Genomic DNA, 27,420 nt, shown 5'->3' on the forward strand with positions numbered 1-27,420 from the left:
TAGAGCCATAGAAGGCACAGTACAGTAGGTTAACACAAAATGCGATGAACTGAATTCTTAAAATACAAGCCACACTTCTATATATTGTGTGTAATAAGACAGGATTTCCTTTTTCTTGTGCCAAATACGCTCTCATTTAAAGCACAGCTATGAGAAGATGTGTTATCAGTCAAAATTCAGCTTGGTTTTGGATTGTTAATCTAAAAAGAATCAAAATGAATTAATCTAAATAAAACAATGAAAGAGGAGTTGTGTCTACTTGTAACTGGAAGTCTGTTGTGATTTCCTCAGTACTTTGAGGAAAACACCAGTCAAGGAGGATTCCTCAATTGCTCCCTTCATTTCAGATAGAAAGGAAAATATGTTAAAGTATGTCCAGATAGAAACTGCAGAGAGGGGCTTAATACACTGTGGTTACTCAGAATTAAGATTAAAATGCTGCTTGATAGCCCCTGGCTTTTTTTAGTAGCAATTATTCTGAGTGCATGATAATACTTGTAAGTGACTGTGTGTGCTTTAAGCTCTTCACTCCTTGATATGCTCTTGAACTTGTGCCATTTTGGAAGGGCACTAAATCAAAGGTTTTGATGTGGTGAGACAGGACTGACGTTATAAAATTAACATGTCCTGATTACTACCCAAGAAACACAGACTCCCAGACAGTGTACGCTTTTAGAGTTACACTCATCGTTAACCGACATTAAATACACGCTTGTCTTATTAAAATGCTATTAGGGCTGTGACTTAATGATTCACTGTGATTTTACGATAGCCTGTGCTAAATATTTTAAGAAATTTTTAGTTATTAACTAGTTCAGTAGAAAAGGATTGTATTGGCCTAATATATTATTGTATAAGCGGTGTTTTCAGTACTGTTCACTGAGTATTGTCAGATACTGGTCTATTTGGTTGTATAATATCACTATGGTTTATCATATCCAAGACTCATTAATAATAAAGTCATTCAGTCCATTAATCCATTTAAATAACCTAAGAGAAATTTGATGTAGAGACTGAATTAAACACAAGTATGGTCATGCACATGCACACCTGTGTATACAGAGCTCATAATGAATTACTTTCAGAACATTTTAGTTACAAAGATGGAGACCAGCATCCAAAAGCTAAGCAAGACATATAGATAAACTATTTTGCTTTAGGTAAGTCTTCAACTTCTAAAAGTGTCTTACAAGCAGCTCTGCATCTAAGATGCTTACATTTTAATCAAGTGCTGTCAAACTTTTTGATGACTAAGAGAGAGATTACACTATAGCTGTTTACTCAAAGAATCCAATGGCAAATAAATTTTACAGTGTTAAAGGATGATGGAAATGATCTGAGAACCATTTGAGAATTCTTTCATGCGCTGCCAGTTTGATGGCCTAATTTGAGTAATGAGCAAATTTTGCTATGCCTTGTATATGGATTCTGCAAATACCTGGGTTTCAGATTTAGCATCACTGCAAGAATCCAGGTTTCTATTATCTGTGATAAATGTATATTACACTGTCAGATAAATTATATTATCCACTTTATCTTAAAAAAATGCATTCTAATACAAACAAAATTCAGAGTGGTTATTGGCTTTTATAGGATGCCAGTGGCCTTTATAGAATGCCAGAGCAAAGATCAAAAGGTTCTTTTGTGATCCTAAAATATTATAGGAAAAAATGCACAGATTCATAAATGGATAAGTAGATGATATAAGTAGCCACTTATGGAGGAATCCTGACATTGCTGGAGTCAGTCTTCTTCTTTCTTTCCGTCTTCATTTATCTTTGAACTTTCTTAACAAAAATTTTGAAAACTGTGTTTATGTCTGTGTGTTCAGCTTACTGGAGACAGCGGGATAAGGCAGAGACTGCAAAGAATATAGCCAGGTATGTCTGCTTCTGTCTGTGACCAGCTTACTTCTAAACATTTGAAATACAAATTCCCGATGTCCTCTCCTGCAAAAGCACAGTAGCAGTTTGTCTGTTGAACGTGTTCCTTTAACATTTCATATATGCAATTCCATTTTCACTGTGTCAATTAGCTTCAGTGAATGAATACAGCATAGTGCTGGTCAGCTGCTGTGAGGAATGACACAACTCTTGGTTCTTAATTAAAATAATTAAGAACAATTTATTAGAAGGACAATCAGTAAAAAAAAATTGCAAGTACAAAATAATTAGGGATCCAAGAGAATTAAAGCCAAAAAACTGTGTCCGCAGAGATTAAAGACTGGTCGGCCGAACCAGCTCAAAGTCCTCAATGCAGAGAACCTGCAATGCTGGGGTGAGTTCAGTTAATCAGAAGTCAAGGTAATTAACATTGTCTCTGCAGAGAAATAAAGGCCTGTGCTCCCAGCATTGGGCTTCCCCAGCACCTAGTCTGAGGTGAATGGCACCTCTGATCTGGTTTCCAGCAGTTTTATAGAGTCTGAGTCCCGCCCATGACTGCCCACTGCCCAGCCTCCATGGTCTTGGATGATTGGTGGAGTCTTGAGGTGAGGTAATCTCAGTCTGCCAATGGCTCGCTGTTGTCTAGGGGAAAGATGTTATCGGCTCCAAAGGTGGGAAAAGCCCTCATTAAAATTCCAGGTTGCCATGATGCTGAGTTGTAGGCCAACGGCCAGGTTCTAAAAATAGCTCTCTGTCAGTTAGAAGATCTGCTTTTTGGCAAAGTTCAAAACTCACTTAAAACTTACAAAGGTTAAGAACACTTGGTAAAAGGTCTAAAACTGGGTTATAAATATTTCAGAGAACTCTTAAAAACGGGCTAATTAACTTGGACACATACAGGAATTAAGACATTGTGGGTTTTTACACTTTTTAGGGACTAAAGAGGGAAACAAACTTGTGGAACTTTTATTAACAAGGGATTTTTAAGGAGGAATCATGTAAAACACTAATCAGGGGAATAACTTGGGAACTTAATAACTCTCAGCTGGGTTGAGGGTAATTTGAATAAGCAATAACTAAACAATTAACAATTAAAAGTTAAAACACTTAATATGCAAAGACTAACACTCAATCTGATATATGACACCTGGTTAAAATCCAGTCTGTCTGCAGAAGATATTCTACGCTGCCAAGACTTGTGTGATATGTGTGATATTAAACGCAGGAAAGCAATTGCTATCCTCCTGATGTGTATCATAAAGACATACTTGAAAGAACTCAGCTGAATAACTCTTGCTTTACAGCAGTTATTCACCCAGAAAAAAAAATTAAATGTGTGAATATTCCAGATTACAGTATTAGTTGGAATTTTACTTGATCAAAACAAAGTAGAATATAAAGGCAGCCTATTTGAGGAAAGAGTGGAAACAAGACAGGGAAATTTATCATGAGGGGTTTTCTGGTAGAGGAGACTGGCTCTAGATGGAGAAGATTTAAAGAAGTGGACAGAACAGCACAATGGAGAGGAAAAAAATGGGTTCTGTGGGAAGTCTCCTCCAAAATCTGCACTGTCTTGAGGTAATGCCATTATTCTGTTGAGATTGATGAGATTTTTCTCTTGGCTTTACAGCAGCCAGGATCTCACTCCTGATGCTTATCACTCATGCTTGACCTTTCAGGCAAGGAAGTCATTGCAATTTACAGTACCTCAAAAAAGAACCTTTGCCATATGACTATTGGGCTGAGTATGAAGACAGTCTTTATGTGTCAGAAAGGCAGAGATATACTTAATTCACCTGAAGTGCATCAAAGTCAGATTTCTGTATCAGATCACTCTGTTTACAGAGCAGGAGGAAAGCTGGGCATGTCTGGATTTATCCCACATGTTGACTCACAGCTATCCTATTGAGAGCCAAAACCACTCCTAGTAACACTTCCAGTCACTAACAGCAACTGCCAGCCAGCAAAAGTAGATAACAAGAGGTAAACTTTCAGTCTGCTTTAGCCTGAAACTTGAATCTTGGTGGAAAAGGGATTTTATCTGTTGGAAGTAGTAACTGGAGGCACATCAGGCATCCTCTATTCAGTGGTCAAGTCTTCAAAGGATTTGAGAGCAGTGGAAGTTCTTGCATCTGGAAAGCTCTCCTGAGCTACACTCTTCAGTGCCAAAATTGGTAAGTCCATGTTGTAGCAATAAGCTTACCTGAGGAACTTGAAATGGGAATTAAATTGAAATTAAAAAAAGAAACATCTGTGCTTGACTTGCAGTGTTTTCCATATAATCTCTGTTTAATTTACAAGTAGAATTTCTCCTGTACTCCTGCCATGTGTAATGTGGGCTCTGATTATCCTGAAAAGTCTTTCTTCTTATTTCAGCACCATCAAGAAACTCTTCAGTCATGTAGCTAGACTACTAAAAAGTTCCATTGACACAAAATCCAGTGCCTAAATACTTAGCAGAGTTGGAATAATAGGATAAATTGAATGCATGCCAGTATCTTCTGACACAATTTCAAGCAGAGATGTTATTGAACCTCTTAAGGATGTGTTTAACAATACCTGTATTCATCACCTTTTAATTGTAAATGAAGTATGAGTGACACTGTTTTATTATATTGCAAGGAGATTTTCATGCTATTTAACATGTGTCTTCTCCTCTAAAAGATGACCATAATTATAAGGATTGGGATGACCACCTCATAAGGGAAAAAGGACTAAGCTAGACACTACTTGTCCTATGGAATTTATTTATTTTTTAAACAATTTTCAAAAATCTTTGCAGAAATATATAGTATCCCACTGATAGGTTTAATTTATTGGCAACTGGCACTGAATTCCTCAAAACCTTTCCACCACCAAAGGTTTTACTTTACAATTGCATTTATATCTTGGCCTATCTAACCTTCATCGTACATATCATGCACAAACTTCCTTCAGGAATGTGGACAGTAGGTTTATGCACCTATCTGATACTGGGTCTTTGAGCTGAGCTTAGCATATGTTCCTACTGAATTTAGAAATTGTGCTTGTAGTCATTAATTCTAACTAATTGAATATATTTACCCAGTAGATAGAAAGTTATATTTTCTTGGATCTGGAACAATAGTCTAAGTTACCCCCAAGCTTCAACAGGTTTCAAGTTTGGTTCAGATTTTGACTTGCATTCCACCAGAATGAATACTTGCTCTGGCATCTGAGCTGATTGACTAAATCACCTCAGGCAGTTGAAATCTACTTCAATTCGTAAAATTGGCCTGAGATATGAATGTCTGTCCTCTCCTCGGTTACAAAGTGGGCATAGATGTGAACTTGGGCAAACATGCATAATGAAATTGAACAACTTATTGGTAATCAACAATGTTTTAGCTAAAAAAAAAAAATAGAAGAATTTAGAAGAAATGAAAATGTTGCAGGAAACAGGGTAGCAGTCACAAATGAAACAGCATGCCATGAGCTCTAAATAAAACTAAAGACGTCCCTTGATATTGTATCAGCTTCTTAACCCAGACCTTTCAAGCTCTGCAGACAGTACTGAAAGGGTGAGGGATGCCTAGGTCAGACTCTTTTGAAGCTGCATAAATCATGACTATATCCTATCAAATGGATGGTCTTACACCATTGATCATTTCTTGGAAGTAAGATGAGAAGGCCTGGATGTCCCACCCTGACCATGAATGCTTGGACCAGCACTGCTGTTGTGTGTCTCACTTCTGCTTTGTGATTTCCAATGTAATGCCACATAATTCCTCCTCATTTCTGTGGGCTTTTGCTGGAGTTGCATTCTGCATATGGACTTTTCTGGAGCAAATTTTTCCACAAGCAACATAATATGGCTACCATCCAAAGCTAAATATCATTCCAGTTCTCTTTCCTGAGATGAAAAAAAAAAAAAAAAAAAAAAAAAAGAATTATGATAAACAGGCTCCTAGTACTGGGTGATGAAAGGAGCAAAATTAGGGTAACTTTTCTAGCTCTGATTTTCTTTTTGCATAAGCAAGTGAAAGAAAAACATTACATTTCTATTTTCACTATTTTATTTGCTTAGAATCTGTAACAAGGAAATGGCAGCAGACAAAAGCAGCATTATATGTTCAACATAAAATTTTGCAAAACTGCAATAGAAATAGAGGGAAGATTGCTATGTGTCTAATTCAGGTACTAATTTTCATGGAAATATTTGAAGAATAGCCAACAGAAATGTATCCAAGCACTCTGAATAAAGGTATCCCAAAATTTAAATCAAGAAAATTAAAAATCAATTTTAAGAAGACTAAGGATAAAATTTTCTCTTATTCTTGTGTGAAAGAAGTGAGAATGATAGAAGTCCCCCAACAAAATGAAGTGTATTTTAGCTGCCATTCCTCCTTTCTGGGATCTCAGTCGTGTGTGTTGAGAAAAGCTCTTCCATTTGTTGTGCTGAAGGGTTGCTAACTGTCTTATTTTCATTGCTCTGTTTCCACCTAGTGCTCAAAGTGCACATTGCACCAAGCTGTACGTATGTTCTAGAATCCAGAACTGCAAATCGGTGTCGCTCTCTGTTTTCAGGGAATCTGCAGTACAAATAAGCAAGTGTAAGATTAATTATCACTTTCATAAAAAGCACCAGTTCCCAGAATAAAGCGTATCAGGTGTCTCCATGGTCTTTGCTGCACGATCTGTTCAGAAACAAGAGTGTCGGTTATTTGGTTTTACTCTTAGAATCCCTCTTGTGGATGCATTTTTTGTGGTAGTTCTCTTGTTAACTGAAGACAAATGAATGCATGTGAATAAAAAGGAACACCCATAGTAACTGAGAGACACTCATTACTCTCACAGGCACAAGTGTGTGCTCAGGATGAAGTGTAGAAAGGGATAGCTAAGACACCTGGAAGCTCTGAGGTGGACTATCATCCAGATACTTTCCTCATATAGCTCAGGTTATAAAATACCTTTCACATTTTATAACAATCATAGCATTTTGGTAACACAACTGGAGGATTCAAAAACTTGATTGTACCGCAGGATGAAAAAAAGGAGAGATTTTGTAATGGACTATGAAATTTGTATTTTTTTCAGGAGGTTGAAAAGAGCTAAAGACACAACTTGTGGATTTACCTTGCCAAATGTAGCAAGAGGCTTATGGACAGATACAGGCATACACAGACAGGACAAGTGATGTTTTTAATTGCTTTCAGCTTCTGAGACAAAATTTTTATGGTATATAGACTTATAAATATCAAAATAGCTAAATAACACTCAGTTGTACCACAGGCGCCATCTGAAAAACACAGTATGGTTATTTCTCCTGGTGTCTGATGTGTAGGAAGATGGAACCTCCTGTTCCACAATTTGTAGTTTGAACATTTTCTTTAGGAAAATGATGTGAGCTCCTGCTTTTCCCTTGTGCTTTCTCTTTGAGCGTGTGCAAAATATGAACAAGTTAATGCCCAGACTAAGAAACTGCAATGTCCTTGGCTTAGGAGAGTGTAATAATCGCTGGTCTACCAGGTAGGAGCAGCACAACTGTGGCCACCTTTTCCTGGATAAAAGCAGGGTAGCAATCACAAATGAAGCAACTTGTCATAAACTCTGAATAAAACAAGACAGACCTCTTTGAACTACACCACCTGTGATAACATTTATTTTATAATAAAGCTTCTGCAGCTTCTCTGGTTTATTAAGTGCCCCGCACTGACTGCTGCATTAGGCCACCCTGAAAACCTGTATTGGACCAAACTCCACCCGGATATTGGTCACCCAGTTTAGATGTGAGGCAGATACCAAGCCATGCAGATACCTCTACAGAGGCATATGTGTATGTCAGTAGGGAACCCCGAATACAATGGCCTGCCTATGGAATTTACATTTTTCTAGGTAGAGGCAACAGGTGGGCTGAAGTTTTTTTACAGTTCTAGTTTTAGATTTAAATTTCATTTTACAGATCAATTTTTTTAACCTTTCAAGAGACTAAGAGCATAGGACTGTATAGGTCAGCATTTTCTAGCAGAACCTCCTTGTTAAAATACTGTATTTTTTTTACCACTTTGAACATTGCTATGAACTCTGAGCTACAGAATGGCTCAAGCCTACACCAGTTTTTGTTATGCAACCTTCTTGCTTGAATAGTAAAATCAAAATTTATTTACAGTCAAATTCTCCTTATTCGTGAAATAATATTAATTAAATGGTGCTTTTGATGGATAATGAATGGGTAGGTGTAAGTGAACAGCATTATTTTATTATACTATCTGTTGCTACCTGAGCTCCCCATTCCTGAAAGAGAGTTTCCTGCATTGAAGCATAGATTTGGTTTGATTTGAGTCCATAAATCAGCTGGCAGGAAATGTAAACTAGGGAAGGGATTGCTGTGGATCTAACTCTACAGTACAGAAAGCAGTCCTTGAAGAGGGCAGGGTCTGTCTGTGGGGTCTGTGAGAAAGTCCCACCCATCTGGAAACAGCTGCTCTTGTCTTGGATCATGGTAAGGTGAGAGGCTGTTTTATTCTCTACGGTTGCCCAGACAGGTGAAGACTATCTGAGTCTTTGTATTATTTCAGACAGTGTGCCTTTCCAAGGGGATGGAACATAGGACTTTGTTACAAGAGAAAAAAGTACTGCCTGTGTCTGAAAGCAACTATAAACTGTTGCAAGCAGAATAATTTTTTTTTTTAAAGTATGGGAAGCCTCAGTATTATCCAATATAATTAAAATTAGTACATTTACTTCTAAATAATTATTTTTAATAATATGTTTAGTATTTCTTGTCTTATCATCCTTCAAGGAACTGCTCTTGGCAAAATAAAAACTTATTTCCTTGGAGGACTGTATTTATGTAAATACTTAATAGATTGTGATGAAATTAAATTAGTACTGTGTATCCTCTTCAGACTTGTCTATATAGTCCTGTCCTGTGATCTTTGCACTAATGAGTGTTTGGATGAGAATATGTGGGGGTTTTTTTGGGAGAGAGTGTGGAAAATTAAATCAACTAAATAAATTATCACACTTAAAAGTGAGGGGTAACTCTGCTTCAATATTTGTAACGTTTCACTGGCAATATCATAGTTTGAATCACTCTTTTTTCTTGCAAAGGCTGTCAGGAAGAAGGGCACTTCTGCTTTTAATGTTTTCCTTTATAGAGGCATGGACACACTAGATTAGACCCACACACCATCCAGGCCAGTAATTTGTTTCTGACAGAGCCCAGAGGGAGATGCCTCAGAGGAAGGTGCAAGGACCTGCAGTCAGAAGCAAGGGCACTGCTGTCCTTCTAATATTAAAGTAGTAAATCTGTCCATGCAGCTTGAGCAGCCTCCTGAAGATTCTAGTGGTGCCAGAAATAATGAATAAACCCTTCACAGATTTTTCTGTCTATTGCACTGAGTGATTCTGAACTATGGCAGTGGTTCTCAAGTCTGATCCTTCTTTGAAGCTCCAGTGTAACAAAATGGAATGGCTGCTGTGACTTGGAGGCACTGCATGGGGCTGGGAGGCAGGGGCTACAACAGCAGGGGCAGATACCAATCCAAGACCTATAACCATTCACAGCTGAACATGCCTAAGCATGTTTACTGAAAATCCCTATCTGCTGAGAGAGGTGAGCGGATATTTCCTTGTGACTGTTACAAGGGAGTAATCTAACCTCTTGTGTTGGTGCTGCTTTGTCACAATTTCAGAACTTGCAGTTGTCTTGGTCTTACTCTCAAGTTACTCCCTGAATATATGGGTAGGACTTTCAAAGGTCTCAACGATAAAATTAAAGAAGTTTGAGGGAGGTCAGACATAACCAGAGGATATGTGACCTCACCACGCCAGTGACGTGTCTGCCACTTACACTCAAAGCTGAGTCAGGCCATCTCTGCCTGCTTTAAATAATGCATGGAGCCAGAGATCCCTGATTATGGAGCCACCTGAAATTCCCTTTCCCTTTGTGCAGTCACCTAGGAGTGGTCAGTGCAGAATTACTGAGGGCAGGGATTGTCTTACATCTGGCTTGCAGGTGCCTTATTCTGAGCTCTGTCCATCTGGAACCTGAGACAGGTGTGTGTTCACCACTGTTTCCTCAAAGTACTGACTGAGGACCACTCCATTAATTACAAATTGATGAGAAAGTAATACAGGGGACATGTGGCCACCTTGGGATCAGAGACTCTGCATGAATAACCCAGGGGCCAGAACTGGGACTCCTCCTGGTTGTATGATGGCACACTTTTCAGGACAACGATAGAGAAAGCTTGCCATGTGGAACTGTAATTTTGTACATGACCATATTTAAGCTCAGTAAACTAATATTTATATTACACATACATTAAATTTACTGTAGAATTAAAACACATAAAGTAGTGCTTCAAGTTTCACTCATCTGCATACTATCTATGAAGTCTGCTTCTACTGTGTGGTCATATATTTACCTGAATGCATATTCTGTACCTTGTTGATAAATCAAAGCAGTTGAGTATTTTACCTTCCATAGTACTACTGCTAATGAGATACAGTACATCTGTACTCAGATTAGCTTGGATGTTCATCACTGAGCAACATCTCTAGTATTTACACAAAACTACAAGTGATTAAATACCTCAGTGGAAATATTGCAATATAACATGCCTATTTATTATGTTCCTCTCCTTTGCTTCTAATACATATTTATGCTTATATTTAAACATCTTCCTGTATATGAATTTTGGAATTTGGGCTTCTAATATACTTTCTTTCTGCAAACTTTTTAGTAGTAATTTCTGTCACAACAGAAGAATGAAAATAAATCAGTACATTTTAGTAATTACAAGAAATTATTTAGAAGGCAGAAATGGAGATGGTTTACATTTCATTGACTTTATAATTATAGAGTTGCCAATGTATGGGTGATCACCTCCTTCCTTCTTGTTTGTTATTAAATGAAGGGTTCAAGGAAGCCCTTAATTTTTTTCTACATGGTTGTCAGAGGTGGGATGTGGCAAGAATAGGAGAAAATGAGGAAGGAAACAGGTTAATGCTGTCACATGAAAAGAAATGTATATAATTAAAGAGAGAAAGCACGGGCTTCTTTTCAAAGTTATTAATTCTGTCTTGGTCTTCCCTCTGGGGTAGTAGCAATTTATATGGTGTACATGCAGCTTAGGGAGAAGAGAAATTGTCTTTCATCACAAGAAGCAGGACGGTCTGTGCTTTAGATGGTTGAATCTAATCTAGTAAAGCCACTAGTGCTGTGTGCCAGGGCTTAGTACTGGGGCTAAAGCTGTTCTCCATATTCATTAGTGATCTGGGCAAAGGAGCACAGTGCACCTTCAGCAGGTTCGCAGATGATACAAACTGGGCAGACTGGCTGGTGTGCCATGTGGTTGTGCCCCATTCAGAGTGACTGTGACAAGCTGGAGAACAGGGCAGGGAGGAATCTCCTCAACTTCAACTGTAAAGGCAAACCCTTATATCTGTGGAGGAAGAACCCCAAGCACCAGTACATGCTGGGGGCCCACTGGCTGAAAAGTTGCTTTGCTTAAAAGGTCCTTGGAGTGAAAGTTGTCAGGAAATGGAAAACCAGATGACCGTGAGCTACTAACACACCTTTCATGGCAAAAAAGGGCAGCAGCTTCCTGGGCTACATTAGTAAGAGCATTGCCAGCAAGATGAAGAGGATCCTTTCTCTCTCAGCACGGGTGAGGCCACATCTGGAATACTGTGTCCGGTTCTGGATTACCCAGTAAAAAAATGATACGGTTTACTGCAGCAAGTCCAGTGCAGTGATGATTAAAGTACTGAAGCACATCTGAAGACTTTGGAGGTCAGATGGCTTCTTTAAAACCTAAAGCGATAATAGTTCCTGTCATTCAAATCCTCAAATTTTACCCTTCTCAGCAGTGTCTGAAAGATATCAAAGACCATTGATATGAAAACAAATGTTGATATCAGAAAAAGTTACTCCATATGGAAAAGGACATGAATTGGTAATAATTAGCAAATTACCCATATATACCAAATGATGTTTTTACTAACCTTTCCCATATGTATGCATGCAGAGATCTGAACAACGTGTGATTTGTAGATGAGAGAAAAGCTAATGCAGTACTTCAAGAAACTTTGGAGACCTTCAGAAGGGCCATAGATGGTTTCTTCTAAGTGTTAGAAAGTCCTTTTAATTGAAATCCTGTGGGAGACCTCTTGTGTTAAAAACACTGTAGCTGTTAGGGCAGTGAAATTACTAATAACTATCACGAATAACAATATGACTGAATTTACAGAGAGGTTAAAATACTGGTTTTAAGGTGTTAATTGTCCTTTTGTTTCAATAGTTGTTAAATTAAGGTGTTAACTTGAAAGAGCTGGTTTCCTGTCTGATATAAACCACCCAAACACACTGTGGCAATGGAATGTTCTTGGCCTACCTTGAATATTTTTTTTCTCCACATGCTTTACTTCATTTCTTTTGATTATGAGAGTTGCAGTTAATTAAATCTTGATGTTTGGTGATCTGACCAAGGCTAAGGGATTGGAGAGCATGGCCAAGGGCAGGACAGGCCAGGAACAACTGTTACTTTTGGTGGAAATGTAGTACTAGATTAGTTTAAACTGATAAAGAAACCGCACCCTTGCTGTTCACTGCAAAACCTATTGTCAACACCCATTTACTGGATCACTGCACTGTACAGTTAGATAAATGACAGAGATACTGATTCAGGACAATCTCTGTGGTGTTCCCTGAACATGTAGTCCCTGCAGTGAGGAGGCTGACCTTGCAAAACCCTGAGAAACAATTGTATTGAGAGGCTATAACTGCACTTACCCCCATGCATGAACTTCTGAGTGTTGCTTGTTTGTGGCATTGTCTTCAAATCACTTGGTTCCCTTGTTTGCAACTCAGCAACCCTCTTTTCTTATCCTCTGTGTTTGCCTTTATTTGCTCCTTCTGCAGCATAATTCAGATGTTAATCTGAGTGTTTTTCTGTCCAAACACAAGCCATGTGGATGGAATAGCTGACATGCCATGCATTGTTCATGGCATAGTTCTCATGCAACATCACTGCTCATCCTGTCTCTCTTCATTTGATTGCAGTTTTTCTAAAGAGTACAATTTCCAGGCAAAGAATTTTCTATTTTTTACACAAACATGTCTACCACTGCTTAAAACCAGTGGGATACATTAACCTTCATTTACAAGGATACTGTTCTTGAAACCCTTTGTGAACACTGCCATGGAGGATTTGCTTTGTCAGTATATGAAATCAGACTGATTTTTGACTTTTGAGATCCTTTCCTGCTTACTTCCATTTTCTCTTTGACATATTTTTCCTTCATTCTTATTTCAAAATGCCTTCAGTTACTTTGATACCTGCTTCCAAGTATCAGTGTCTCTCTGCTCTCTGTCTTCCAAAGAGCAGCACTTGCATGTCTGAACTCCACTCTGCCTTTTCATAGACTAAATGTTGTTCTGGCAAACAGTGATCTGTGTGCATGTCATGGCGCTCCCTTATTACCTTTGGAAGGGGGAATTTAAAAGATATATTTACTCAAATAACTAAATACTGAAGAGGCTTCCTGGGAAGAGGTCATGACATGAGGCCTGCCAGAGTTCAAGAAATGTTTGGACAATGCACTCAGGCGCAGGGTGTGGTTCTTGAGGATGTCCCATGCAGGGCCAGGAGCTGGACTCAATGATCCTGTTGTTCCCCTCCCAGTCAGGATATTCTATGATTCTACTGGACCTTTTGGCATTGAATGTTTTTATTTTACAAAATTTTGAATAGCACTGTAAGTACTATAGCATAATGCCACAGGAGAGATAAATAAAATTAACAGATTTACCAGATTTAGGAAGAAAAATTGTTTTCAAAATGTTGCCTAGAGAATAAGGTTGAATCCTTCCAAACAAAGACTTCAGTGTTGTTTGCAATAATGGCAAATAGTTGTTCATATATACAGAATTTTGTATATATATTCCTCTCAGCTATACTAATCAAGGTATTGAAATGGATATTCCAGACATCTCTTGTGAAATCTGTTCAAGAAATTTTGCTCTCATTTTCAGCTAGAATTATCTGTAGTTCCAGTAGGATATGCAGAAAAAGGAAATACCTACTAGGTCTCCCAGGCTCAAAACCAGTGCTATGTGTATAAAAGATTTAAAATTACATCCATGCTCCATGCAAAACTTCTGAGAAAAAAAAAAGATTCGGGTTCAAAATCATGTGACTTTTCCAAGGTTCCTGGGAACTTCCAGCCCGGACTTTATACTGGGGAGTGAGTTTCAGACCTTGAAGTGGTGGTCCCAGCAACACTAGCAAATAACTATTGTACAACTCTGAGAAGAGAAATTGTTTGATCCAGAAGCTGCTTGTCCTCACCACAGCTATTTTTTGCAGAAACCCACAAGATTTTACTGGCTGAATTCAATGGCTTGTGTATTGAGCTCTCCAAGGAGTGCAAAGAACAGCAGTTCTGGCAGTTTCATTTCCCCTCTGATGGCAAAAATAAATAAAAAAGAGAGAGCAACACTGTGACACATAACTGCTACACTGGATTTTGTGGTATTGTTTAAACAGAGAGTCAGTGTGCAGCTCAGCTGTTTGTAACCACAGAAACAGAAAATGTTATTTGGAAGGAGGGGGGATGTACACCAAACCTATTATGTCTCAAACCTGACAGTGTTTCTTTAAAATGTTCTTAAACCTGTTTAACACACCCCGACTTTTCACCACTCCCTGGGAACATGCACCACTTACAGCAACTTGTAAATCAAGAAAAACCAAACCCAGCAATTTATTCTCCAGTGTGCACTGGATATTTTCACACACCCAGCTTGGCCATATAATTAAGTTACAACAAAGCTCACTAGCTCGGATCTTTCTGCTTCAACCTAAAATGAGTTCAGCACTGTGAGTTTAGAAGTCTCAAATATTCTGGAGCAGAATTGCATACTTAAAAATTGTATTAAGAAAACTAAGAAAATATTTAGAATTCGAAGGTTGTGATTTATGCACAACGCTATGAGGTTCTGTTCACAGATTCATAGAAGATGCCAAAACTCATTTATATTGTTTTATCTGAAGGTCAGGGATCTGAACAGAGTGAATATAGCACCTACAAGTAAAGCAGTTAAACCCCAAAATTCAAGACTTGCTGTTGCTATAGCTAGAGGGTTCAAATACAGAAAAACATGACATATTCTTTCTAAGAATAAAAGGAATATTTCATTTGTACCCATAAGTGAAAGGGATGGAACTGTCAGGAAAGCACTGTTTTTTTGGTTTTTTTTTTCTCTCTTCTCTCATCTTATAATTTCTCTGTGTGGCAGACTCCTACATGGCCAGATTATAGTTTTCTAGTCACATTTTTTGTGTAAGTGGCCACAGTGCAGCAGGGGAGCACATTTTTATAGATGTAGTACTGTTGAGGCTGCAGAATGAGCTTTGCAGCTTGAATTTTGTCCAGACAGAGGGGAAAAAAATCTGTATCCTCGTTTCCTTTTCCTTTTAATTTGACAAGAAGCCATTGCTTTCCGCAAGAGGAAAAAATTATTTGAAATCCTGCCATTACATGGAATTCATCTGACATGTATAGGTATCTACACTGTAGATGCCTAGATCTGACTTGTCATTTTTAGACTTCCTTTCATAACAGTGGAGAGAAATAGCAACTTCCACAGCCCAAGCCTCTGACCTACTTTAATCTGTATTTGTGTGAGATTACATTAGGGGTGTTTTGAGTGATAAATTTAGAGATAAGAGCCTAGCTTTTGATGTAGCCTAGCTTTTTTTTGCTAAATAGGACCTATGATGGAAAGTCTCACCCACCTCTGAGGAAACAAGTGTTTGAAAATAGATGTCACTGGTTTGGCGTCTCCTTCATTGAGTAGAATTCAAATTATTTACTTACACATTAATTGGCGTTTAGCTCTCTCAGGCTAATAGCCTGCATGGAGACCCAGAGCAGCCTACACCTGAAATTACTGGGTTCTTCACATTATGCTCTTACTGCACCATGGCAGGATCTGGTACCTGAGGAACTTATTTGGGCCTCTGTGATTACATCCAGATAATTATAATACTTCTGTTCTGATCCTTTCCCTTGTAATATCATCCAAATTTTTTAAAAATCATCCCGTTTCAAAGCCCAGCCTTGTTTTCATTTCACTTAAAAACAGCAACAAAAAGAAATGAAAAAAACTTCAGTTAAATTCTTCTTCATGTACTGAACATTAAAACTCATGTAAAAGTTTTTTCTGCCAACATTCTTTCCAAAGTACTCACAATTTGGAAAACAATTTTTAGAAGAATGTAATTTATTCAAAATAAAATGGAAGGAGAAGTTGATATTTAAAATGTACTAACTTCCACACCATTGCAACTGTCTATTGGCCAGTTTATAATAAGGGAAAAGTATTTTGAAAAGGCAAGAAGAAAGCTCAGTGGTTTCTTCAGCTTCTCAGCTCATAAGGCCCTGTTTGCAGATGTGTTAATTTAGGAAATGTATTCTCCTTTCCTTCACATAGTTTGTGATTGAAATATGCACCTGAATTTTATTCCTTGGAAGATGCTTGGAAATGCACTAAACCTTCTACTTCTGTGGATAAAGGAGAACAACAAGACAGCTGAATTCTTTTCCAGGGAAGCTGGAAGGGGAATGTGGAGGGCTGATGCCATTTCTGTGATACCATTTTCAATTTTACTCCTGCAGATGACATACATTTCAACACATATCATAAATCTGCTTTGCTATTTTTTCTGTTATTTGAACAGGTGAGCAATTTTATTGGATTGCAAAGGTATTTATTAGTAAGGAAAGGGTCTTAAACATGTACTAACAAAGTAAAATTCTCTCCATGTTTACATATATGCATACTCTCCACATTTGTCCTGTAAATAGAGAAGAAAGTCATTCTGAAGAAAGTGACAATGCTGAATGACTCTCAGCTCAGGGGCTGAATGAAAACCCCTTCACTAAGGCTTATTTCAATACCTAACAAATCAACATTCCACAGAAAAATGGTATCACTTTGATTGTATTGCTAATTGTTTGCATTATCATCAAAGAATTAGGAAATAATTTTAATGCAATTTTAGTTATGTGCCTTATACAAATTTTGTTCATAGGGTCATAACATGACAGTGGCAGTCCTTGGTCAGCCCAGTACTCTGTCTCCAACTCTCTGTTGCCAAAAGCGAATCTTCAGGAAAGAGTGGAAGAGCAGGGAAAGCGTTTAAGTTGCTTTCCCTAAGTGTCCTTACAGTCTCTATCAATTTGCTTGTCAGGCTCTTCTTTAGCCCAATGGAGTTTCTGCTTGTTTAGTAGCTATCAACATATTTCTTTTCCACAAGCTTGTGTCTCACTGAGTTATTTGATGTATGGGTACACACACATGCCTATGTAAGTACGTACATGCCTACACATACACACACGTACACATTTTTAAGTTCAACCCCATCCTTTCTGATTCCCATTTTTGGTCTTTGTCTTATTTTTGCAGTTATTGATTTTAGAACACATTTTCTAACAACTCTTCTAAAATAAGCTGTTTTGTGCTAATTATACCACAGCCAGCATCTTCCAGGAACAGGGAAAACCCTTCCTTTCTTCCATGCCATATTCAGCTTTGATGTGGATAGAGAACAGGATCTGGATAGAGAATAGGATCACAATCTGTAATGTTTGGCTAGCATGCACAGCAGTTAAGTGTGCTGATAACAACAGTATGGAATGTACGTGTCAAAGGAAGATTTAATTAAATAGGTAGGATATTGTTTCATTGGGTTGTTTTGATTGGTATGAAATTTCCATGTAGGTTTTCAAATGACAATCAAGTTCTCAGACAACTAATTTGATCCAAATAATAAAAGAAAGAATTTCAAGAGAAGACTGCTTAGCCCTAGCGGAAAATCCAAGCACAATACCAGGGCAAGGAGAAGAAAACCAGTCTATCAGATAAGTGTAATGTGAACTTCCTCACATGGATATCATTCTGTGGGGCAGATAAACCTCCTTATGTCTGCCATAAAAAAGTACAGCCTGTGGGGGTTGTCTCCTATGTATTTACAGCGCCCAAGACCAATTAAATGCTGTAAGAAAATTTCTGACAAGGAGCAGGAAAAAACTTTCCTCCTTTTAACATTGCCTCTTCTAATGTCTTTTAAAGACAGGGTTTTTCCTGAGATCAGCACTGTTTGTTCTTTCCCAGAGCTCTCTCACTGGGGATTTGATAGAAATATTACAAAGTTATTCTTTAATGAAGAAAGCACATCTAGTCATAATTCTCACACTCCCTCTACTACTATTGGGCGTAATTTGATTGTCATTTCTTTAGCCACCTGTGTGAATGTTCTTTGTCAATTCAGATACTGGTAACAAATTAACTATTTGTCAACAAATAGTTGTTTTTTTAAGCTATTTGTCAATAACATAATCTACAAAACTGGCTACAGCCATTCAGCTGGTACCACACAGATGTCATTTGACTTAGATTTTCAGCACAATTTTCCTTAAATAACTGATTTCATCAGTAACCAATAAAACTAGTAACTGTGTTCTTTAGCTAGGGCAGTAATGGCAGTGGTGTAAGACCAAAACCCTAAAGTTTAGCATGTTATTGGCCAGACTTTCAGGGACTTCTGAAATGTATTTCACTTATTTGCAGACTAAAGAGCTATTCAAATTGTGGGAAAATCAGGCCCGCTAACATTGAAGACTGTGTATCTCCATGAAATGTATTGGCACCTGCTATGAACAGAAGACACTGCTCAGACATCTTCTGTGGCAACTAGATGATGTGAAAAGGTTTAGACATTTTGCATACTATTTATGGCATTTTTTCTTCCTCCTTTAGTTTATGAACTTTGCCACACCCTTCAGGAGAACAATGGGCTGCAAATATGTCTGCATTGTGACTAAGGTTTTCTTAGCATTCAAAAAATGCATATGAAAAAGCTCTGACAGTGCTCCTTCCTGTATTCAGAAAGGTGTGGTTAAAAGATTGCATGCCTTACTTTAACCAGTCGAATGGTCTTCCCCAGTAACAGCAACCTACAATAACTAAAGGAAATGGCTTGGCTGGCAAAAGTTAATCCATAAAACACAACATTATCTCTGGTACATTGCTGTACTCACTCTGACAGTAACTTAATCTAGTGAAAGTGTTTTTAAGTTCTTCTGCCTCTGCACAAAAGCTGTTGCTACATAGTATTAAAAAATAACTCTCATGCCTGCCTATTTTAATCATCCAAGTGATGAAATACTGAGAAGTTACAACATAAAAAGAAAAATGAGAACTCCATACATAATATCTAAATATTAATTTCGCCAATGGTGAGGCCAGTATTTGTATACCATAGTAGAAGGACTGTAGCATTATTTTCTCTCTAGTGAATATTTAAACTGTCAGGAGGTAGAAAACTCCAGGTAATTGTGTTCCCTCACCCAAAAAATGATAGCTCAGTGGTTAGGGTAGCCTGCTGGTAAAAGTAGGCTGTTGTCAAAAGGAGGAATGATTTGAACTTGGGTTTAGTCTTAGCCTAAGTGACCTTTCCAACTGGCAAGGTATTGCTTTCTTGTTCTGTTCTTTGAATGAGTGAAGTGTGTTTAAGGAGTTAAAAGAGCACAGCTGCCTGTCTCAGCATTGTAAGACCACCGAAGAAACTTGCCATAAGATAAGCCACCACAGTGGGCACAGAAGGGAGGAATTTGAGACAGGAAGGCCCTAATTCCAGGCCTGGCAGAGGCAGTATCTGGTTAGCACATCCTGGTTAATGGATCTGGACAAAAATTCTCACCATGGCAAACTGTGTGAAAAAAGCAATAGTTCATATGCATATCACTGGTCAAACAAAAGTCACCCCAATTATGGGACAGATGGCATCTGCAACCAACAATGGCCACCAAGGCCCCCCAGATATGTCTCCGTAGATACCTGGAACTTGGGCTGTATAAAGGTGGCACTATTGTCTGAGTATTGAAGGATAAATTACTTGTCTGTAGAACTTGCTAAAGTTTAGGGCTTGACATACTTCAGTGATCTCAGGCCTCGGGGGAGCTTAACAAAGCTTGTGAAGAAAAATGTATCACTGATCGTGGACAAAAAGAATGCAGAGTTTACAGGCTACAAGGACATTTGGCAGAACTTCCAAGATAAGAAGGAACTAATAAATGCAATTCATGTGGGGCGATCACGACCACCGACTCACAATCCACTGACCCAAGAAACCCACCACATGAAAAGAAGAGAAAGACTGAGTATGCAGACTAAATAGCTCTAGAGTTGAGGGAATCATTTAACCAACAGAAGATAGAATACTAACTAATAAGAGATGTATAAATGAAAATTTTGAACAAGCCCGGGACGCCCATCTCTCTCTCTCTCTCTATCTCTCTCTCTCTCTCTATCTCTTCCCTCTTTTCTATTTCTTTCTATCTTTCTACCTCACACTCAGTTTAAAAATAAATCTGTATTATTGACCTGGGCATATGGTCTCTCTCATTTGTACCTAAACTTGGGCAGAGGCATCTCTTAATCATCGAATTTTAACAGCATGAGCCTTGCATGTGGATTAAGCAGAGGAATCATTTTTGAGCATGAAGGAAAGAACAAAGTTGTTACAAAGGACGCCAGGCACTTGGCACTGCCAGTAGTTGCCCTTTGCAAGGCAGCCCAGGACATTGCTTATCTACCTTTAAAACCCATATCCTAGTAGGAGCAAGGAAGCCCATGAAGAAAGGGGCTTTCCATCTCACATTAGGTCATTAGTATATTTTATTTTGAGGTGTCTATCTAGGAGCAGGAGGACTAGAATCTTCAGGGAAAATTATAATGTTATAATAACCTGCCCATGGAAAAAAGGCATACTTCTATTTCTCCCTCTGCTCTGTGTTGCAGTCATGAATGCTGCTAGGATTCCTACAGCCATTTTTAACCTGGTTCTGAGTCACATATACCTCTTGGTAAGGGTGTACCCACAGGCAATATATTCTCTTGGTTAATTATTTTGACCAGAGTGAAAAGCAACCCTGTATAAAGAGGTAGCACAGGTCCCAACCATCAGCTTATTTTATGTAGGGCTGGACTGGGAATTTAGGGAGGAGCAGGCCTTGTGTTAGTCACCTTCAAGAGGAAGGTGTCACCCTATGCATGAGCATCACTTCCTTTTCTATTCGCTGCAATGGGTTCTTTTTTTGCACAAGAGGCCCCTTCCCTTTTGACTTAATGTATTAGAACTGCTGCCTACATATATAGGTGATCTTAGACTAAGCTTAAGCGAGAAAAATGTACAGGTGGCATAGATGTGCAACGCACCTCCCAGATAAAGATTACATTAACTAGCTGTGTTGGTCTGCTAAATGCTGCCTTGAAGCTGGACACTATCCACTGCCAGCACCTATCTATATGTTTCAGTGTTTATTTGTAGTCATTTTTGACACGAGATCTATTGAACATAATTAACTTTGGAGAAATCAGGGCCAATGAAAAGGACCATATTGGTGAACTAAGTAGGAGTAGGATATGGGCCTAAGCAACATCCTCTGTTTGTCCATATTATTATCATGCACAGTCCTTGACAAAGTATTGTTCATGCCAATTATCTGTCTCTGAAAAAAGACTTGGGCATGAACAGATCCCTCTGTTACAAGCTCTGGACTGCTTTCAGTAGGAGTGTGGATGAGGCCACACAGGTTTTTTTGAAAAGCAGCTTTAGTGATATAGGTACAGAACATGATGTGCTGCTTGTCCTCAGGCCAGATACTGGGTTTTGGTATGTTTCATTTAATAGCATAAATGTAGCTGCTTTATCCTGTCTTGAATGAAAAAAAATTGAACATTACTTGCTAGACTGCCTTCAATCTTCTGGACATACCAGTTATTGAATCTTATAACCCATAACACTGTAGTTAACCAATCCTACCTGGAAAGTCTGAAGTATTACAGGACTTCTCTTTTGGAGGACTGAGTGTATGAAAAAATGTATTCAGTAATGTATTCCTCCCTTTTTGGGAGGAGTCACAGAATCATATTTGTCCAAAAAGTTGTCTTGTGAGTCACTGCTCATTCCCAACTCTCTGTTGTGAATCTATGTGAAAGCTTGATAGAGCTAGGCTACATTATTTTATTTTCATGATGCCGTCTTAGAAACCTTAATAAAGATGTGGAGGTAGCACAATATTTTGCGGTATGTTTTGTACTGAAAAATGGAAAACCAACAAAAATTGACAAGAAAATCATGTAGAGGAAAATGCATTTTACTAGCAATCAAGGGACATAGACTTTTTAGAAAAGTGTATGAGCTGAAGCTAAGAACACTGAACACAATCATCTTGTTCAGAAAACGATGTGAGTTGGGGAGTATGATAATTTATTGCCACTGTAGGGTGCTATAAACATTTGACTTTAATAACACTGAATAAGCCATCCAAATCTAAATTATGGCACTTCTGAAATACTTATGTTCAGTTTTCTCCCAGTGCTACACTATTTTAAAAGTCAACATCCCCTACTGGCAGTTTCTTAGCAGACATGGTGAGAATTCCTTGGATGGCAAATAAGCCTCCATTGTTGATGAGGTATTTAAAAAGAGCCTGCTTGAAATGTCCTCCAAACTGTGTTAAAAATCTAAGCTGCAAGAGACAGTGGCCTCTGATTACTGATCACTAATTTGTCCCTATTGCTGGTTATTAATAAATGATAAAGAGGATTTAACGTTGGGAGGAATTCTAAGATATTTCTTTCTTTCTATCATAAATCATGACAGGCCACACACTCTCTAAAATCAAGCTATCAGAATGATTTTGATGGGGTTATATCCAGTTATATAAGCCTAGGATATTGCCATTTATGTTAGTATCTTTTTTCAGAGAACTTCCTCTTTTTCTTGAGAGAATGATAAGCAAAAGCAGAGCATTTACTTAAGTCCCAGGAAGCAGATTATTGATAGATAGATATGAAACTAGTTACTGTCAGCTACAAGGCACCTTACTGGTTGAACTAAAAAGAAAAATTTGAAAAATCCTTGAAATGTGATAAATCAATAGTAGTACATGACCCAGTGCAATGATTAGCTGAATTACGTGCTTCAATTGATAGTCATTGGTTGTCAATACAACTTGCTTGTATTTTTGCATTGCTCTTTTCTGACACTATGGAAAAATCTGTGTCTAGACTACTGTCTGTCTGTGCTTCAGCTTGGATGTTTTCTTAAGAGCAAGAAAGGTAGTAAGGGCAATACAACTAAGTTCTGAAATAGTCTGAGAAATTAAATTTCACTATATTTCACTTCTGTTCTTCCTTCAATTAAATACGGACCTTATACTAGAGAATTACAAGAAAGCTGAAACCTGACAGCAGAACAGTTCACACACTCTGACCATTGCTGGATTTGTGAGTGTTACTTGTTATACTGAGATCCAGAGGCAAAGTCTGAGTTCCTCTGAATTTCTGAAAGCTGAATTTCTTCAGAGTATGGGAAGTTTTTTCATGGAAAATAGTTATGGGTCATTTTCACTGTATGAAACATGTTTATGCTGAAACTGTTTGATTTCTGATACACAGCACTGCATCATATATTCTTTATTCATTATGAACAATGCTTGCATGTGGTTACAATACAGAAAATGAGACAGAATGTTTAGTAGTAAGTCAGATTTGCTTTAGTCTAAAAAGAGTTTAAATGTTTTTTTCCAGCTTTGAAAAATTAAGTAATCAGCATAGCTAACACCAAAAATTCACCAACCAATGAATATACTGGTTGTTGCAGACCAGTCAGTAAAAGACAGCTGGCCTGCTTTATTCCTAGGCTGAGGTCAGTACCACTGCTGGAATTCCACATGTATGCATTTTCCTGTAGACTGTCTATTCTGTCACACCAGACGCCAAAGCCTCAGCAAGGACTGCCTTAGAATAAGCCTTGGGCTTATTTTGGGTAGCAGAACTGGCTTGCTCTGCCCCATAGTTTCTTTTCTGTGTTCAAAGGCCATAACTACAGGAAAATACCAATTTAATTTCTCCAGACTGTATTGTTTGCATCTCTATTTGTGTTTCTCAAACACTTTGGCTAAAGAAGGCAGTGCTGTGAGACAAGCGTATCTCTGATTTAGAAGTGGAACTTGTCTGATTGAACGTAAAACAACAACAAATTCATACCATATAACACCTGAATTGTGAAAGAAAAATGTTTCAAAAAACAAAATATTCCTAATCTCAGGTGTTATTATAAATCAAAGCTAGATGTCCACTTCAAGTTCAAGTGTATGTAGATTTTTTAAAGCTAATTCCCATTTAATGCTAGTTCTTCATTTCTTATGAGGAAAGAAAGACATCTGTTTCATATGAGAGGCAACTAAATTCTCAATATGTCTATAAAGAGATGTATTCACAAAAGTTTCTTCTTTTAAGATAAACACGTAGTACCTGAAAGTCCCAGGACTGCTGTAAGTATTTTTGACTTTAAGAGACACAGAATTTGAGATGTACAAAATCTAGAAGTGTTTGCTTTCTCGTATTCCTTAATGCTGAGATTTGTGGTACTTAATAGTTTATACGTGGTATTTTCTTTGCTGCTCTGCTTCGTCAGCTGTATTTTATCAGATAGAACCGATGGGTAGAGAATAGCTTCATGCTACTAAGTACCACGCCTATGAAAATGTAAACATCAACAAAAATACAGATTATTACTAAGTTAATTCGTGTCAGTTTGCTTTGTTTGCGTTCAAAGAAATTCTTAATTTTCACAAAAGACAAGGTTGCCCAGCATCTTGCTAAATGACCTCTTACACATTTCATTACAAAAGTTCCCCAAATATAAAATAAGGTGGACTTGTATAAGATACATTAAAACCAGCTTCTGTATCTTAAACAGAAGCATGGAGCTGTATACAGTATTGCTATAAGAAAAGTATAGATTTCATACTACTGTATTTACTAATAGTAAGGCAGCTCTTAGCCTATAGACAAACTTATTTGCAGCCATTTTAAAGAAAGAAAAGTGAACACAAGTTCTCCCCTCCTTTGTTTATTGCTGGCAGTACTGACAGAGAATGCAAATACGCAGAGATAAGAGAGACTTGCAACAAAATCTCCTGTGGGAGGGATTTCCCCCCAGATCTTTTGCCTCTGCCTACATACTCAAATGGTGAAAATATTTAATGCAGATCAGATCCCAGTGTGTGTTCCCGACTTAACACTTCTGCAGAACTTTTCTCTGTTGAAATATGATGTTACTTCGTGTTTGCCCATGTAAATACCTGCAACTCTGTAGCTGAGAGGCAGCCCTATATCTCTGCAACACGTATTTCAGTAGAAAATCCAAATGACTGTAGTATATTTTTCCAAATGGTAATTGCTTGGTTTTCTGTTTCAAGGTCTGTGAAGGCAGTTCATTTTGTGAAACCCAACCCTACTGCACTTGAAAAGAACAGCAAGCACAGAAAGATAACAACTCACCCGTTCTCTTAATTGATCTGGTATTTCTACAGGGTGCCACCCTTTTCCACACCTCCTACCTCCTCCTTAAGTGACTCAGCCTCTGAAGGAGAAACCTCCTTACTTTTCAGGCAGCTGGATGGGGAAGAACAGTTCAGCTCTCAGTCTGCTTTGATCGTGCTTCCTCCAGGTTGACTAACCACACTGAGCCACGCTAGGACACTGACTTCTACCATACCTGGGTAAGGACGTTTATTATTCTGGTTTTATATACCATGGAGGGAAGCTCCTACATTTTCAGACGTTCTGTGATTTCTTAATGTCCAGTTTATGATGCCACTTCAAAGGATCTGATTTTCAAGAAGTATGGAGAACTTTACTATGAAATTGCAGCTCTGAAAATTTTACAGTTTAGGTGTTTAGAGTCCCTGGACATTTCTGACGACTTCTGTCAATGCCATCTTAATTTCTTCATTGTTTATATTATATTCCTAATTGTATTTTATTCTAGTGATAATTTGCTGTTGATAAACTCGCTGTTCAGACCACTTTTCATGAATGGCTGTTTTAATGTAATTTTTGCTCTTTGATTCATTTTATTGTTTATTTATTTTCATTATTTGGAATTTTTATCCCAAATTAATGAGTATTTGCTCCTTTCTTATTTTCTTGAATTTTCTTTAAGTTTATTACTTTGGAAAAAAACCCCAAAACAACAGTTTCCTTTAATTTTCACCTTTGCAAAAATACCCATTCTACTTTAATACAAGGACTTACCTATACAATGACCGGAACCCATGTATAAACAGGAAGGGTTGTTCATCAGAGATCGAGTGAATTGAATGACAGAGCTGAATAAAGAAAATTAAAATTATCACCCCCTTTTCTACACTCTATTGAAAAAAACCCTAGCATTTAAAACTGATCACGTATTTCTAATTTGAAAATACACACAAATTTGGATTGTGACTTAGCTGATTTTACATTAGTGACAGTTCCAAAGCTTCTTTCAAAACAGAATCTCCTCTGCCCACATCTTGAAAAACCAGTTTTGAGAGCTCTTTCAGCTACAAATACATGAATGATTGCTGTCATACATTCATGTGTTTTCTAGTCCTACCTTGCCTATTTTCTCTTTTACAGAAATACACGTTATTTCTGTTTTCTGTCTGAACTATTTTCTGTGTTATTAATTCTGTGGGCAAAACAGTAGAGTAAAATATTCATTTAAACACAAGGTATTATTTCCAGAAGTTCATAAATGTATTATATGTCTATTGCTCTGATATGTAACTCTTGGAAAAAAAAAAAATCTGTCTAGGAACATATTTCTGTGATTCTTTAATGTCTGTAAAATAAATGTAGTAATTTTTAAATGTAGTTTTCAATAAAAGGACAAAAATACTAACTAATTGCCAAACAAACAGAATCATGTTACTTGTGGAAATTGTGTAGGGAAGAAATTAGAGCATCAGTTATACATATAGATCTGCACCTGACAGCAAGGATCTTTAAGGCTATTTGAAGAGATCATATTCTTGTCTGTAATAACAAGTTTGGATGTGTGAAGGATTGTACAGCCTTGAATGGTTCTGACTGTGGTGGTGATTTGCAAAACAGCCTTTATCTACAATCAGTAAATTCTTATTTGCATGTAAGTATAGGTAGGCCCATCTGACAGCCCAGTCACAGCACTATTGTTGTCTGAGGATTGAAAGGATGGATATGGACAACAGAAAAATTGGTATTGACTTCCAAACCAGAAAGATTTTACCTCACACACTTACAGGTGCCTGTGTAGAAGAACAGCTGCAATGATGTGTGTCCCTGGTGCCTTAGTTACAGGGCTTGGAAATCTTTATCCTGTATCGAGCCAGAATTACTTTATTCAGTTGCTTGCTCACACTTACTATATTCAAGAGAAATGATGGAGAAAATAATGAAGTTTGCTGACTTGAAAGTTGTTAACTGAAAGCAGGGAGATACTGTTCTGTGTTTCCTAACTGTGATTAAAACCAAATGTGCTTTTCTTCAAACCGTCATGTTACCTACATTCAGCTCACCTAAATGAAAGATAAGCCACATATAGAATTAACATTAAGAGTTACAAAACAAAAAGTAGAGCTGAAGTAAATCTTCAGTTCTAATGGAATAATTCTAAAATTTGAG

General features: G+C 37.7%; 1 protein-coding gene across 6 annotated transcripts in view; it reads left to right on the forward strand.

Annotated features, from left to right (window-relative positions):
• The first annotated feature begins 3,819 nt into the window (after nt 1–3,819).
• The window catches only part of SCEL (sciellin), a 69,719-nt gene continuing 46,118 nt past the window's right edge, over nt 3,820–27,420 (forward strand). For 5 of the 6 annotated variants that reach the window (XM_032100000.1, XM_032100003.1, XM_032100004.1 and 2 more), the window contains exons 1-2: nt 3,820–4,057; nt 25,305–25,493. The gene's annotated coding sequence lies outside the window, so the exon portion shown is untranslated. The remainder of the gene's footprint in view (nt 4,058–25,304; nt 25,494–27,420) is intronic. The other variant, XM_032100001.1, reaches the window with a different exon arrangement.

Source organism: Corvus moneduloides, chromosome 2 (assembly GCF_009650955.1).
Source record: "Corvus moneduloides isolate bCorMon1 chromosome 2, bCorMon1.pri, whole genome shotgun sequence".
Taxonomy (NCBI): domain Eukaryota; kingdom Metazoa; phylum Chordata; class Aves; order Passeriformes; family Corvidae; genus Corvus; species Corvus moneduloides.